This window comes from Pinus tabuliformis, chromosome 4_1 (genome assembly GCF_031772625.1).
Source record: "Pinus tabuliformis cultivar Carrire ecotype Pingquan chromosome 4_1, CPIR1, whole genome shotgun sequence".
Lineage (NCBI taxonomy): Eukaryota > Viridiplantae > Streptophyta > Pinopsida > Pinales > Pinaceae > Pinus > Pinus tabuliformis.
In genome coordinates, this window is record NC_142303.1 from 522,544,641 (window position 1) to 522,558,554 (window position 13,914).

Below are 13,914 nucleotides of genomic sequence, written 5' to 3' on the forward strand. Positions count from 1 at the left end.
TCATTCACATTCTCTAACACAAGACAATTTCTTGGGAAGTAAGCGGAGGAAAGGAAGGAAAAAGTATGACAAAGAAGGAGGTTAAAATATCTTTCCTCTATCGCTTGCAACTCACACGTGTGGATAAGTCTTTATCTCTCTTTGTGGTTCACATTTTTCTTGGGAAACTATTACATGGGGGGGAATTTTTGGGTTACTAAGGAAACTATTGCAGGGCCAAAATTTATGGGACAAATAGCTATTGTGCAAGGGTTGAAGTTATGGGTTAGATAAGCAGAGTGAAGTTCAGGATCAGATTGGGTGACTTGACTTGAAGGAGAAGCCCTATTTTGACCATAGGTTTTGGTGTGTCTCTCATTGAACAAGAATAATTTGTCTATTGAAAAAGGTTTTTAGGTTTTTCCCCTGTGTGGGTTTTCCTAGGGTAAACTTGTTGAGAAATCTAGGGCATGAATAGTTAAAATATTTCTATGCTTGATAATTTCTTTTGATATAAGTTTACTCCGTAGCTTATAACATTTTTTTTGTTATGTTATTATTGTGTTCTTTTCATCAAGAAAATTATCAATATGCACAATAAAAGACAAGTGACACACTATGTAGGCTTGTCAGCCAGGGCCAAAATCTCTCAACTCTTGAGCGGAAAACCCAATCAAAATTCTTCTTCTAGACCTTTAATTGATGAGTACCAAGACCATGACATAGACCCTTGACTCTAGTATCCTCCCAAGAACATTGTCACTAACCTTGATGTTCTGCCTCTTCCCTTTCTTGACTTTCTTCTTTATCTCAGACTGCTCTCCTCAGCCCCTTCTAGAGAAACGCGGATCTCTATTCTTCACACTATTGCTTCTCATCTTCTGTAGAAATTCCCACTATAAATCAACATATTATGCAATATAATAAAACAAAATACAAGATCTACTTCTACAACACTTTGTGGAAGCTTAATCGAATTAAGCAAGATTAAGAGAACACATATAACTGAGAATGAGAAATCAATCACACATAACACAGAAGAAATATCGTGGGGAAAGCCTCAGCCTAAAGCCCCAACTTTGTATTATTATACAACTGTAAATCTTGTTCAAGTTACAAAAAGAATCAGCTCTCAAGCTATCCTGCTCTCTCTGCAATCAAACAGTACAACTCACCCACTTAATAGACATAGTATATGTCCTCCTCAAGCCCTCCAAGCCTCCTATTTCCTTGCGCAATTTTTCTTGGGGTCCAATGATGTCACATGTGTGAATTAGCCTCATCACACTCACTAAACCTAAAGAAGTAATTGTGCAATCCTCAAGGAAAGAATTACTTCTGCATGCAAGGAATATTCAGAATGGAATATTCTAGCAACTGATAGTACATTGCCCCTCCATCTGATCTCAACTAGGTCTCTGTCTGAACTGACATGCATGAGTTATTTAGGAGAGAATACTCAGTCATCTAAAGTGTAGTAGTTACATGCATGCAAGCATTAACTAACTGAACTTACATTAATTCAACAAACTGTTTGAATTAATCTAACTGGACTTGACTCAGTTAACTAAGTCAACTAATTACAACTCAATATTACAACTCATCCTTATCTCTTTAACTAATGGATAAATTCCTCAATTAATGGAGAAACTGTTGCATGTCCTCACATAGACTTCAAGTTTTATTTTCCTTAACTAATTAACTCAAGATGAATTAATTAGTTATTTTACAAACTATTGCTAAGATCACATTCGAATTTTACTTCACTATTTTAGTTTAGGGATTGACTAAAATAGGAAGGTATCCCGAAATTCTATTTATAGAATGCTATTTTTAGCACTTCCATTTTTCCATCCATTATTGCTAAGATCAACACTGATTGAACTGCTATTTATAGCAGTGCTATTTTTAGCATTTCTTGTTGCTATTTTCAACACTTCCTCTAAAAAAGAAAGGAATTATTAGTAACCCCAATCCTGTCTCTATGGAACTCGAACTTGCATCTTGACAATGCCTTAGTCAACATATCTGCATCCTATTCCTCGGTCGAAACATACAACAACAACATGATCCTCTTGACCACACAGTCTCGAAGATGGTGATACCAAATATCTATGTGCTTGGACCTGTCATGAAAAAATGGATTCTCTGAGAGTTTGATGCAACTTTGGTTATCGTAGTAGATCACTGTAGGATCCATCATCTAACCAAACAATCCCACTAGAATCTTTCGTATCCAAATGGCCTCACATGCAGCCTGACTAGTAGCCATGTATTCAGCCTCTGCTAAGCTAAGTGCAACTGATCTCTGTTTCCTGTTGTACCAGGAAACCGCAACTGAACTAAGGTTGAAGATTCCTCTAAAAGTGCTCTTCCAGTCTGATGGACTCCCTGACCAATCCCCATCTGTGAAGCCCTGAAGCTTCACTCCCTCTACCCCTCTGTACCACAATCCGAACTGAGGTGTGCCTCTGAGGTATCTCAGCACATGCTTCGTTGCCTTCCAAAACAGCTTGGTAGGCTAAACCATAGCTTGACTCAGATGGTCCACCACAAAGCATAAGTTGGGTCGTGTGTTCACCAGATAGATAAGTGAACCCACCAGCTTCCGATAAATAGTAGCAGCTACTACCTCACCTGAAGTAGCATCCTCCTTCCTCCAGTTCCCAGCTAGAGGAGTCTGCATGGGCTTGCACTTCTCCATGTGAAAGCGCCTGAGTATCTCATTAGCATACTTGCCTTGAGACACAAATACTTCCCCATCTTTCTACCACACCTCCATGCCTAGAAAGTAGTGCATAAGGCCCATGTCCTTCATCTCGAACTCTCTTACAATGTCCTCCTTGAAAGACTATATCAGCTGATCATCACCTGTCAAAATCAGATCATCGACATAAAGAACAATGATCAATGGTTTACCTTCTACCATGATGTGGTAAAGGTTCGCATCTGCTTCACTCTTAGTGAAGCCCAAACTGGTGAAATAGTTATCGATCCTCACGTACCAAGCACGGGGTGCTTGCTTTAGCCCATACAGAGCCCTCTTGAGTCTACACACATGCGACTCACGATCGAAGGTCTTGAAGCCCTCTAGCTGCTCAATGTAAACCTCCTCCTCAATCTTCCCATTGAGGAATGTTGTCTTCACATCCATCTAGTGGATCTTCCACCCCATCTAAGCTGATAGTGCCAACATTGATCTAATCGATGAGTGCCTTGCTACGGGAGCAAAAGTCTCATTGTAGTCGATCCCCTCGACCTGTGAGAAACCCCAGGAAAAAAACCTTGCCTTAATTTTCTCAACACTGCCATCAGCCACCTGCTTTACCTTGTAAAGCCATCTGGAACTCACCATTGACTTGCCCTGAGACCTCGAGACAACATCCCACACATTGTTCCGAATGATAGATTCGTATTCCTCTACCATTGCATCAACCCAAACTGGTTGCTGCACTGCCTCCTCGAATGAAGAAGGTTTGATATCTACACACTCCCAAACCAGGGCCATGTACCCAGTGTACTGCTCGGGTGACCTCCTTTGTCTGTGCTGAGAAGATGGTTGTCCCACATTCTCTCGTGCATCCAACATCAACCTGTCAACTTCCCTTGTGCGTTTCCGCCCATCTCTGGAAGTATCAGCATGAATGGATGTCTCCACTTCCAGATCCTCTGCGTGCGGCTGCTCCGCATCAATCTAAGGCTCCCCATCCTTAGGAACTGAAAGTTCCTCATCTGCATGCAACTCGAGCTCCCTCTCAAGTGATAACTGCATGGCTTTCTGCTCATCAAACTTTACATCCCTACGTACCACAGTCCTCTGAGTGGAAGGTAGGTACACTCGATAGTTGTGGGGTGTATCAGTGTACCCCACAAGTATTCCCAACTCAGCTGTTGGGTCTAGCTTCTTCCTAGCATCTTTGGTCACATGATAGTAAACTGATGATCCAAAGGTTCGGAAGTGACTTACATCAGGTCGCTTCCCAGAATAGGCCTCCATAGGTGTCTTTATCCCCAGTATATGGTGCAGGCTTATGTTCTGCATGTATATTGTTGTATTGTATGCTTCAGCCCACAAATGCAGTGGTAGGCTTTGGTCATGCAACATCGCCTCGAGCTACTCCCACAGTCGATCTATTCTTCCTTTCAGCCACCCTATTCTGCTGTGGGTTATGGGGTGCCATCAGTTCCCGTTTAATACCTTCTGCAACGCAAAAGTCTTTAAACTGTTGGGAGATATACTCTCCACCATTGTCGCTACGCAAGGCTTTTATTTTATTTCTAGATTCTTTCTCTGCCAAGGCTTTAAACTCACAAAACCTCAAGAAGGTCTAATCCTTCTTTTGAATAAAGTAGATCCAGCATCTACAAGAAAAATCATCAATAAAAATAACATAGTACCTTTGTTTAGTGGTGGAGGCTGTAGAGAAAGGTCCACAAACATCTGAGTGAACTCGCTCCAAGATTGCTCCAGCTCTACTGTCTCGATCCGGAAAGGAAGATTTTGCATACTTACCCAAGGTACAACCTTTGCATGTAGTTTTCTGCTCAAGTTTTCCCTTGGGTAATCTGGTAGAAATATGTTGCATGATCTTCAGGGCTCCATGGTGCAGGTGGCCCAGTCTTCTATGCCATAGCTCGCCAACATCTTGGCTGTGCACCATATCAGCTTTGAAAATCAAAGCAGCATAGTCGTCTACCTCCAACTTGTAGAGATTCTTGACTCGAATACCTATTCGCTTTGTCTGTCTGTACCGATATGCCTCAAGAATACCTTTCCTTGACTAAAGACTACATCATAGCCTTTATCTTCTAGCACAGCGATAAACACAAGATTTTTCTTCAGACCTGGTACATACTTTACATCAGTCAGGGTAAGGGGAGCTCCATGCTCCCTCTAAAACACAAACGTACCTTCACCTGAAACATGGTACTTTCCATCATCGCCCATCTCGATTCGCATCTGGAGATCCTTCTCCTCCAAGGTACTGAAAATATTCTTGTCACCTGACATGTGGAATGAAGCTCCATTGTCCAAGTACCACACACATCCCAGCATGGATGAAACCATGCATGCGATAAGCGAGAAATCCAGCTCAAACTGTGAGGCCAATGCCTTACCATCAAATCCCTTTGAGGAACCCTTCTTGGATTTCTTCTATGGACAATCCGTAGCATAATGGCCCACTTCATGACAATGAAAGCATCGCACTTTCGATTTGTCAATCTTCTTCCCACCATGGGAAGAACTGGATTTGGGATGGGACACCTTCCCTTTCCCTTTCCTCGCCTTACTCGCTAAGGCTATATTTTCCTCATCATCTTGCTTCGATGAGGATCCATCTCTGGTGCTTCTTCTTATTTCCTCCTGCACCAGATCCGACCAAAGTCGTTCCCAATCTGGCAGTTTTTCTCTTCCATTAACCGAGTCTTGGTAGCTATTCCAGTTCTTAGGAAGACCGAGGAGTGCAAGACTCACCATGTCATCATCAACGGTCGTGATCCTACACTTCCAAGCTCATCCCTAAAGGTGGTGAGCTTGTTCAAATATGTAGAGATCGTGTCGCCCTTTTCACACTTGATCTTACGAAGCTTGTCTTTCAGTGTGAGCTTCCTCTGATTGTTGTTGTTTTGATATAAATATTTCAATATTTTCCACATCGAAAACGATGTCTCCTTCCCATGGAGGCTCGAGACAATGTGGTCTCGAACTCCCTCCAGGAGGATTCTCCTTGCCCTAGCAACACATTTCTTCCATTCTGCCAATTAAGTAGCATCAGTCGGCTTGGGAACTTCTTGATCAATGAAGTCCTTTAGACCATTATCCTCTAACACTGTCTCCATGTGATCTTTCTAGGCTATATAATTCGAGCTGCCATCAATGGCATACTTGAGTCTTAAACCACTGAATGCCATAGGTGAAATAGAGATGTGATAAGAACTCGATATCTATATTCAAGAACCAAACTTCGAACTTCTCCTTCTTGTATACTATTCTTCGCCTTGATCACCTTTGCTCTGATACCATGTAGAAATTCCCACTGTAGATCAAAAAATTATGCAATATAATAAAACAAAATACAAGATCTACTTCTACAACACTTTGCGGAAGCTTAATCGAATTGAGCAAGATCAAGAGAACACATATAACTAAGAATGTGAAATCAATCACACATAACACAGAATAATATCATGGTGAAAGCCTCAACCTAAAACCCCAACTTTGTATTATCATACAAGTGGAAATCTTGTTCAAGTTACAAAAAGAATCAGCTCTCAAGCTATCCTGCTCTCTCTGTAATCAAAGAGTATAACTCACCCACTGAATAGACATAGTATATGTCCTCCTCAAGCCCTCCAAGCCTCCTATTTCCTTGCACAATTTTTCTTGGGGTCCAATGATGTCACATGTGTGAATTAGCCTCATCACACTCACTAAACCTAAAGAAGTAATTGTGCAATCCTCAAGGAAAGAATTACTTCTGCATGCAAGGAATATTCTAGCAATTGATAGTACATTGCCCCTCCATCTGATCTCAAGTAGGTCTCTGTCTGAACTGACATGCATGAGTTATTTAGGAGAGAATACTCAGTTATTTAAAGTGTAGTAGTTACATGCATGCAAGCATTAACTAACTGAACTTACATTAATTCAACAAACTGTTTGAATTAATCTAACTGGACTTGACTTAGTTAACTAAGTCAAATAATTACAACTCAATATTACAACTCATCATTATCTCTTTAACTGATGGATAAATTCCTCAATTAATGAAGAAAATGTTGCATGTCCTCACATAGACTTCAAGTCTGATTTTCCTTAACTAATTAACTCAAGATGAATTAATTAATTATTTTACAAACTGCTGCTAAGATCAAATTCGAATTTTACTTCACTATTTTAGTTTAGGGACTAACTAAAATAGGAAGGTATCCTAAAATGCTATTTATAGAATGCTATTTTTAGCACTTCCATTTTTCCATCCATTGTTGCTAAGATCAACATTAGCTAAACTGCTATTTATAGCAGTGCTATTTTTAGCAATTCTATTTTTAGCATTTCTTATTGCTATTTTCAACATCTTCCTCTAGAGAATCTTAGTATCTAGGTTTTCACTAGTCTCCTATAGAGAAACTCAGTGTCTATATCTCTATCTCGGTCACCCAGAAGAATCCTTTCTTTGCTGCTCCAGAAGGAACCTCTCCTTCACTTGCCCAAAAGAAACCTCTCCTTCGCTTTCCCAGAAGAAAAATCTCCTTTGCCTTCCCAGAAGAAACGTCTCCTTTGCTTTCCCAGAAAGAATCTCTTCTTTGCTTGCCCAGAAGAAACCTCTCCTTCAATTTCCCAGAAGAAATATCTTCTTTTCTTTCCCAGAAAAAACCTCTTCTTCGCTTGCCCAGAAGAAACTCATTATCACTTCTATGCACTTCTTCTTAACCTCTTCTTCGGACTCCCATTTCACCTCTTCTTTGCACTTCTTCTTGATCAAATTCAAATTGAGTTACTTGCCTTGAAGTGAGGCTGAGTGTGGCTCTTTATACACTTCTTCTCATGTCTTTAGGCTGACATGATCTCAAGAGTTAGGCCAACTTCTTCTAGCATGTTCTTTCATTGTTGTAGGCCGACTTGAAGAGGATAAGTGACAAGGTCTTGGATGATACTTTACGTAGACAATTTTGACTGTACAAAATGTAACATGAATTCATGACAATGACTCTATCATTTTAAGACTATATGACAAATAATTCCCAAAGATTCTCAATGGGATTCTTGCCTCAAAAAAAAAATCTCTTGCTCATGAAACCCATGAAGCAAGTCAATACAATACTTTTATTTTTGTTCTTTACATCTAATTACATAAAATCATAAACCCTAGTTACACTTTTCAACACTCCCTCTTAACTAGGGAGGTATTCATAATGGTACTTGGACTTTCTCAACATGAAGAATTTCTCATAAGAAGAATTCAGATTGGTAATTCATTTATATATCATCATATCGACCATCATTGTTACATAGCAAGGCCTTCACTAATATCTCCTTATCTCCACAAGGTATGAGCTCAATGATGGGGAGACCAATGATTTATAGACACTCTCATCATTGTCTCTCTCAGAACATCCCCTACCTGGATGTTCAGGATGTGTTCCATGAGGACTATTCTTATCTTGGACTCACCAACCCTCAAAGAACATCAGTCCTCCATGACTACTCTTATTTTAGATTCCCTATCTCATCCTCAAAGAGTATTAGATGCCAAATGATTACCCAACCCTCCATTCTGTCTTCCCAGTTGAAGACTAGAATAGCATGTCTATCTCTCCCTCTCAAATAGGGAGGACATATTCCAATAAAGGAATGCACTTATTCCTACAAAAGGAATGTACCTAATCTCCCTCTTGGCTTAGGAATTTCCGAGTTTCTTCCAAGTAAGAAACTTCTTTTTAGGCTCCCTCTCAACTAGGGACCTATAACAACTTCTCATGTGGAGATCATGGAACAACTAGCTGCTTGAAGAGCTCCTTTCTTCAATAACATTTATTCTTCATAATGGAGTCTTCATCTTTCGAGGACTTCTTCATAGGGCACAAACCATCCATCACTTTCAACCATGAGTTAGCCATGTCCTTATTTCATCAGAAACTGATCCATCAGTTTTCCATCTGTTTTTGTTTCATGTCATGCTTCTTTCTTTATCCCATATTTTCCAGAATTATCTTATATCCTTCAATATGGTCCTTTTGGAAGTCATCCAAAAATCTTCCCTTTGGTTGTCCTACATAAGCCCATCTAGATATTAGTTCAAAAAATAAGAAATGAACACTTAAACCAAAATTACCTTTGTTATTGTCTTTCATCATGACACCTTCCTATAGGTATCAACATCATAAATTCATGTTGACACATCTCTCAAAGAAATTCATTATCAAAGGTTTCCATATTTTATTTTTTTCGACTTTCATCATAGTCTTCATATCTTTCTGGGAGATATTCCAGTCAACTCTTCTTGGTCTTATATGTTGAATGCCTCCTACCTTTGTTACATATTTTCACGATCTCTTCCTTTCTTTTCACACTTCATTCCTAGGAGATTCCAATCAGATTTCCTCAATTGTAGTTAGCTTCCTCATGATTCATATTATGTTGATTTCATCTAGTGTGACTTATGCTCCTTTTGCAATCTTACAGAGGAGGAGATCCCTTCTTCTTTTGATCATATTTCCCAAGATTTAAATAGTGATCCATCTTATTTGAAACAATATGACATGACTTTCATAATAACCTATGTAAGCATACATACCTCATATTTCCTTTCGGTCATTTAGACTTCCTATAGCAGCGTCATTTGAATGAAAGAACTTTATCCTTTAGACCTCCTTTCCTACTATGCCATCATACTCTCATCCGTTGAATCACACGAGCTGGAATTCTAGATGAAACTCTTTCTTCCTTTCTAAATCGTTGAATCCTTTGATAAGGATTCTATCAGAGAAACTCGAGGATCTTTCATATCCTCACCTGACATATGTTTCCTTATTGACTATTGTATGATGATCCTAGTCGGTGATGATCCCTATGTCTTTCTATAAGTATTAATTTAGGTTTTAATGATGTTGCTAATATTATTATGAGATCTTAGACAATTATTAAGGTATTATAGACTCATGTGCATGGATATGCCTATGTTACTTTGTGCAATGGATCGATAAGATTGCGAAATACATAGACAATGAAGCAGTTAAAGAACATAATAGACAACACACATAACACAACATGTTTAATAATGAGTTCACCCAACACTCCTGGGCTACATCTCCTAGTCCAACCTTTAGTGGTGACCTCTCTATTATGTCTTCAAAAATATATTTTTACAACAGTGAGCTCAAATTGAGCCTTACATAATAGATACAAAATAATTAGGCTTTACTTGGATCCCCCAATTCTCTTCTGAGTACATAGAATCTCCTCATTGACTCTCTATCTTTGTTGCTCTGTCTTAGCACTGCCTGTCCCTATTTACTCTCTGTCTGTGGCTTTAAAGCCAATCGGCGATATCTATTCATTTCACCTTCTCGGGCTCTCTAGCTTCTTGACCTCTGTCCGCTTAGATCCTCCTCTGAGCATTAGCAATCATTTCTAAACGCTTTCAGGAATGGTGGCCACCTTTTCTATAACAGAATAGATCATCGGGCCTTTGAAATCCCAAAAATGGTCGTTCTCTGTTTACACAGAGAAATTCATTCAAACACGGGGAAAATCTGCCAAACACTGTTTATCAGACATCAAACATTATGAGTCTGCCTTATAACTCCTATCGGGTCCACCTGTATGCCGACATCGCATCTCCACCATTGATCTGGGAGATCTGGATCTAATGGTTGTGATTCATTTTGAGGCGCCCTTTCGTACGGCGATTAACTGCCTGATAAGGGTGGTTTTCTCTCTCCTTAGCCTGGACACGTGGCAGTCGATGTATGGGCTCGGGTGGAGCCCGGCCAAAACCTCTTACTACCTTTGGTCCTTCCGAAATCCCACTTGTTTCCTTTGTATAAAAGAAATACATTAAACACTGAAAAACCCTGAAAAATGGCTTTGGATGGACTTGAAATATTATAATATTGCATCTACAAGTTCCATCGAGTCTGTAATATCGCATCAGGCACATTTCCTTTGTATCCATTCATTTGATGGAATTGCGAAATACAAAGGAAATCGCTCCTTTCCAGATTTAAAAATATATAGAATATCGTTTATAACTCCTTTAGGTCCGGCTATCACAAGCCATATGTATATTGGCCCCGCTCCATTGTAATGTGCTGACATGATATTGTGATATGATTGATCACAATTGCATATCGCACATACCCAGGGCCATTGTAAGCGCTCCTTTTATTTGCGATAGCGATACTGCAATGCAACTTGGGCCGTCGATCTGCACGCTTGATCGACGGTCCTCATTGACCCCGTTGATCGCTGTCATGTATTCCTTGTGGTCTCTGCCGATAGCCTCCCTTTGCCACCACCGATTGCAATTTTCTGATTGGATCTGAACCGTTAATCGGCTAGATCCGACGGCTCCGATGCAACATTATTTTAAGCCTCTGATAAGCCTTATTTCACTGATTTCTTCATGTTTTTGCCTCCCGATAGTGTAATTCGAATTTTTAACAGGTTCTTCTTTTGTGATAGTTTTTGGGTTTTTAAGACTTAGAGGGTTTTCTAGGATCCATTTGGATCATGCATTCCCACGAAAAAAGGCTTTTTGACCACCAAAATTTGGTTTTTAAGCATCAATCGAGGATACAACTTCCTCACTTGTCCAATATTTTTCCATCTTGAACTGCTTGGTTTTGAACCTTTGAGTCTAATTTTGAGGTACTCAACATCCCCTCTACGCATAGTTCTCACCTTCCTGTCTAGAACTGTATCTTTCTACAACTTATTGAGGTATTTAGGCAACAGATAATCAATAGAAGGCATCTGACTTTGCTCTTCAGGATATTCAATCAATGAAGGTTCAAATAGTCTTAAGTTCTCTACATTAACTACTGAATAGATGTGCATGTAAGCTAGAAAATCAAGGCGAAAAGAATTCTCACCAATTTTCTCAAGTATCTTGAAAGGCCCATACCTTATTGGCTTCATCTTCTTACCTTCACCTTGCATTCTGTCTTTGTTGATGTACAACCAGACTTGATCACCAACTTGGAAGCTATGCTCAATTCGATGCTTATCATGCCTTGCCTTGTACTTGGCTTGGCTCTTTTCCAGCTGTTCCTACACTACCTGGTGAATTTCTTGGATCTATTCAATGAACTTGGTTGCTTTGTCCACATCATTGTGTCCATCAACTGCTATGTCTTTACTAAAGACAAAATCCAAGGGAGACCTTGGTGTAAAACCAAAACAAGTCTCAAAAGGATATCTCTGTGTAGAAGAATGTTTAGCACGGTTATAAGCAATGTTGCACATAAAAAAAATGTTCATCCCAAAGCTTGGGATGCTTACTGCAATAGCCTCTGAGTAACTTGATCACTATCTTGTTGACTACCTCTGTTTGGCCATCTGTTTGTGGATGGAAGGTTGTGCTCTTCTTCAGTCTGGTATCCATCAACTCCCATAGACTTGACCAAAATTTCCCAACAAATCAGGAATCTCGATCAGATACAATAGTAGTGGGTAACCCAAAATGAACCCATACATGCTGAAAGAACAACTTTGTTGTTTATTCAACTGTAATCTGCTTGTTACAAGGTTTTAAAATACACATTTTGTTGAACCTGTCCACAATAACATATAAATATTCATGAGCTTTTCTAGACTTTGGCAATCCCCCAACAAAGTCCATGGAAACACTTTCACAAGGATGAGAAGGAACTGGAAGTGGAGTGTACAAGCCTAGTTTTCTATTGCTGGGCTTGCTTCTAGCACACATGGTACACCCTTTAATATATCTAGAAACTATTTCATGCATTCTTGGCCAATAACAAAATCTTTGCAGTCGTGCAACTGTTTTACTTACATCGAAATGACCTGATATTAGAGAAGTGTGTGCTTCTCGGATTATATTAACTCTTTCAATTTGAGGAATGCATAACTTTCCCAAATGATACAAGAGTTGGTCCTTAACATGATAATCCAATTCTTCTACTTGTTTTCCATGACTTAAAGTTTCATATACATCCTTAAAATCTACATCTTGAGCATATTGTTCAATGTAGCTTTCATGCAATACTGAGTTATGCTTAAGTATAGTAGATGCATTTATGATTGGTCTGGATAACATATCTACAACCTTATTGTGTATGCCTTTCTTATATCTGATGACAAGATGAAACTGTTGTAGAAAACCCATCCACCTATAGTGTCTTGATTGCTACAATTTAGTTTGTGAGCACAAATATTGAAGTGGTTGATGATCAATATGTATAACTATTTCTTTGCCCATTAGGTAATGTTTCCACTTTTTCACACTTTGTACTAATGCATATAATTCTTTATCATATGTGGGATAATTAACTACGACATAATTAAATGTCTCAGAATGATAACACATGGGTTTACCATGTTGCATCAACACTGCTCCCATGGCATAGTCACTGGAACCTGTTTCAATCTCAAATGGTCTTTGAAGATCTAGAAATTCTAGTACTGCTGTTGTACTAATCTTTTCTTTCAAGGTGTCGAAGGCTTTTTGCTGTTTTCCTCCCCATTGAAACACCTTGTTCAATCTTGTTAAAGCATGTAAGGGAGCTGCAATCAAGGAAAAGTTAGCAATGAACTTTCTCCAATATTGTGTTGCTTCTAGGAAGCCCCTAACTTCTGTAGCAGATTTGGGTTTATGCCAATTCACAATGACTTCAACCTTAAAGGGATCTATCTTCAATTCACCAACCCCTATGATATGACCCAAATAATTCAAAGATGTTTTACCAAATTCACATTTTGATAACTTAACATAGATATTTTCTCTTTTCAAAACATCTAGAGTCTGCTTTACATGCTTTAAATGTTCTTCCCATGTTTTACTAAAAACAAGAATGTCATCTAAATATACAATTACAAAATCATCAATAAAAGGCCTAAGTACATCATTCATAACTCTCATGAAAGTGGCAAGAGCATTAGTTAAGCCAAAAGGCATAACTAGCCATTCATACAGCCCTTGCTTTGTTTTGAAAGCAGTCTTCCATGCATCTTGTTCTGCTACTCTGAACTGATGGTATCCACTATGCAAGTCCAACTTGGAAAAGTAAACAGCTTCTTTCAGCTGATCTAATAGATCATCTATGCGAGGAAGAGGATAAAGATTCTTGATCATTATTTTTTTAGTGCTTTGTAATCAATGCACATCCTCTACAAGCCATCTTTCTTTCTCACCAAGACAATTGGAGATCCACATGGTGATGTGCTTGGCCTTATGAACCCTTTGTCGA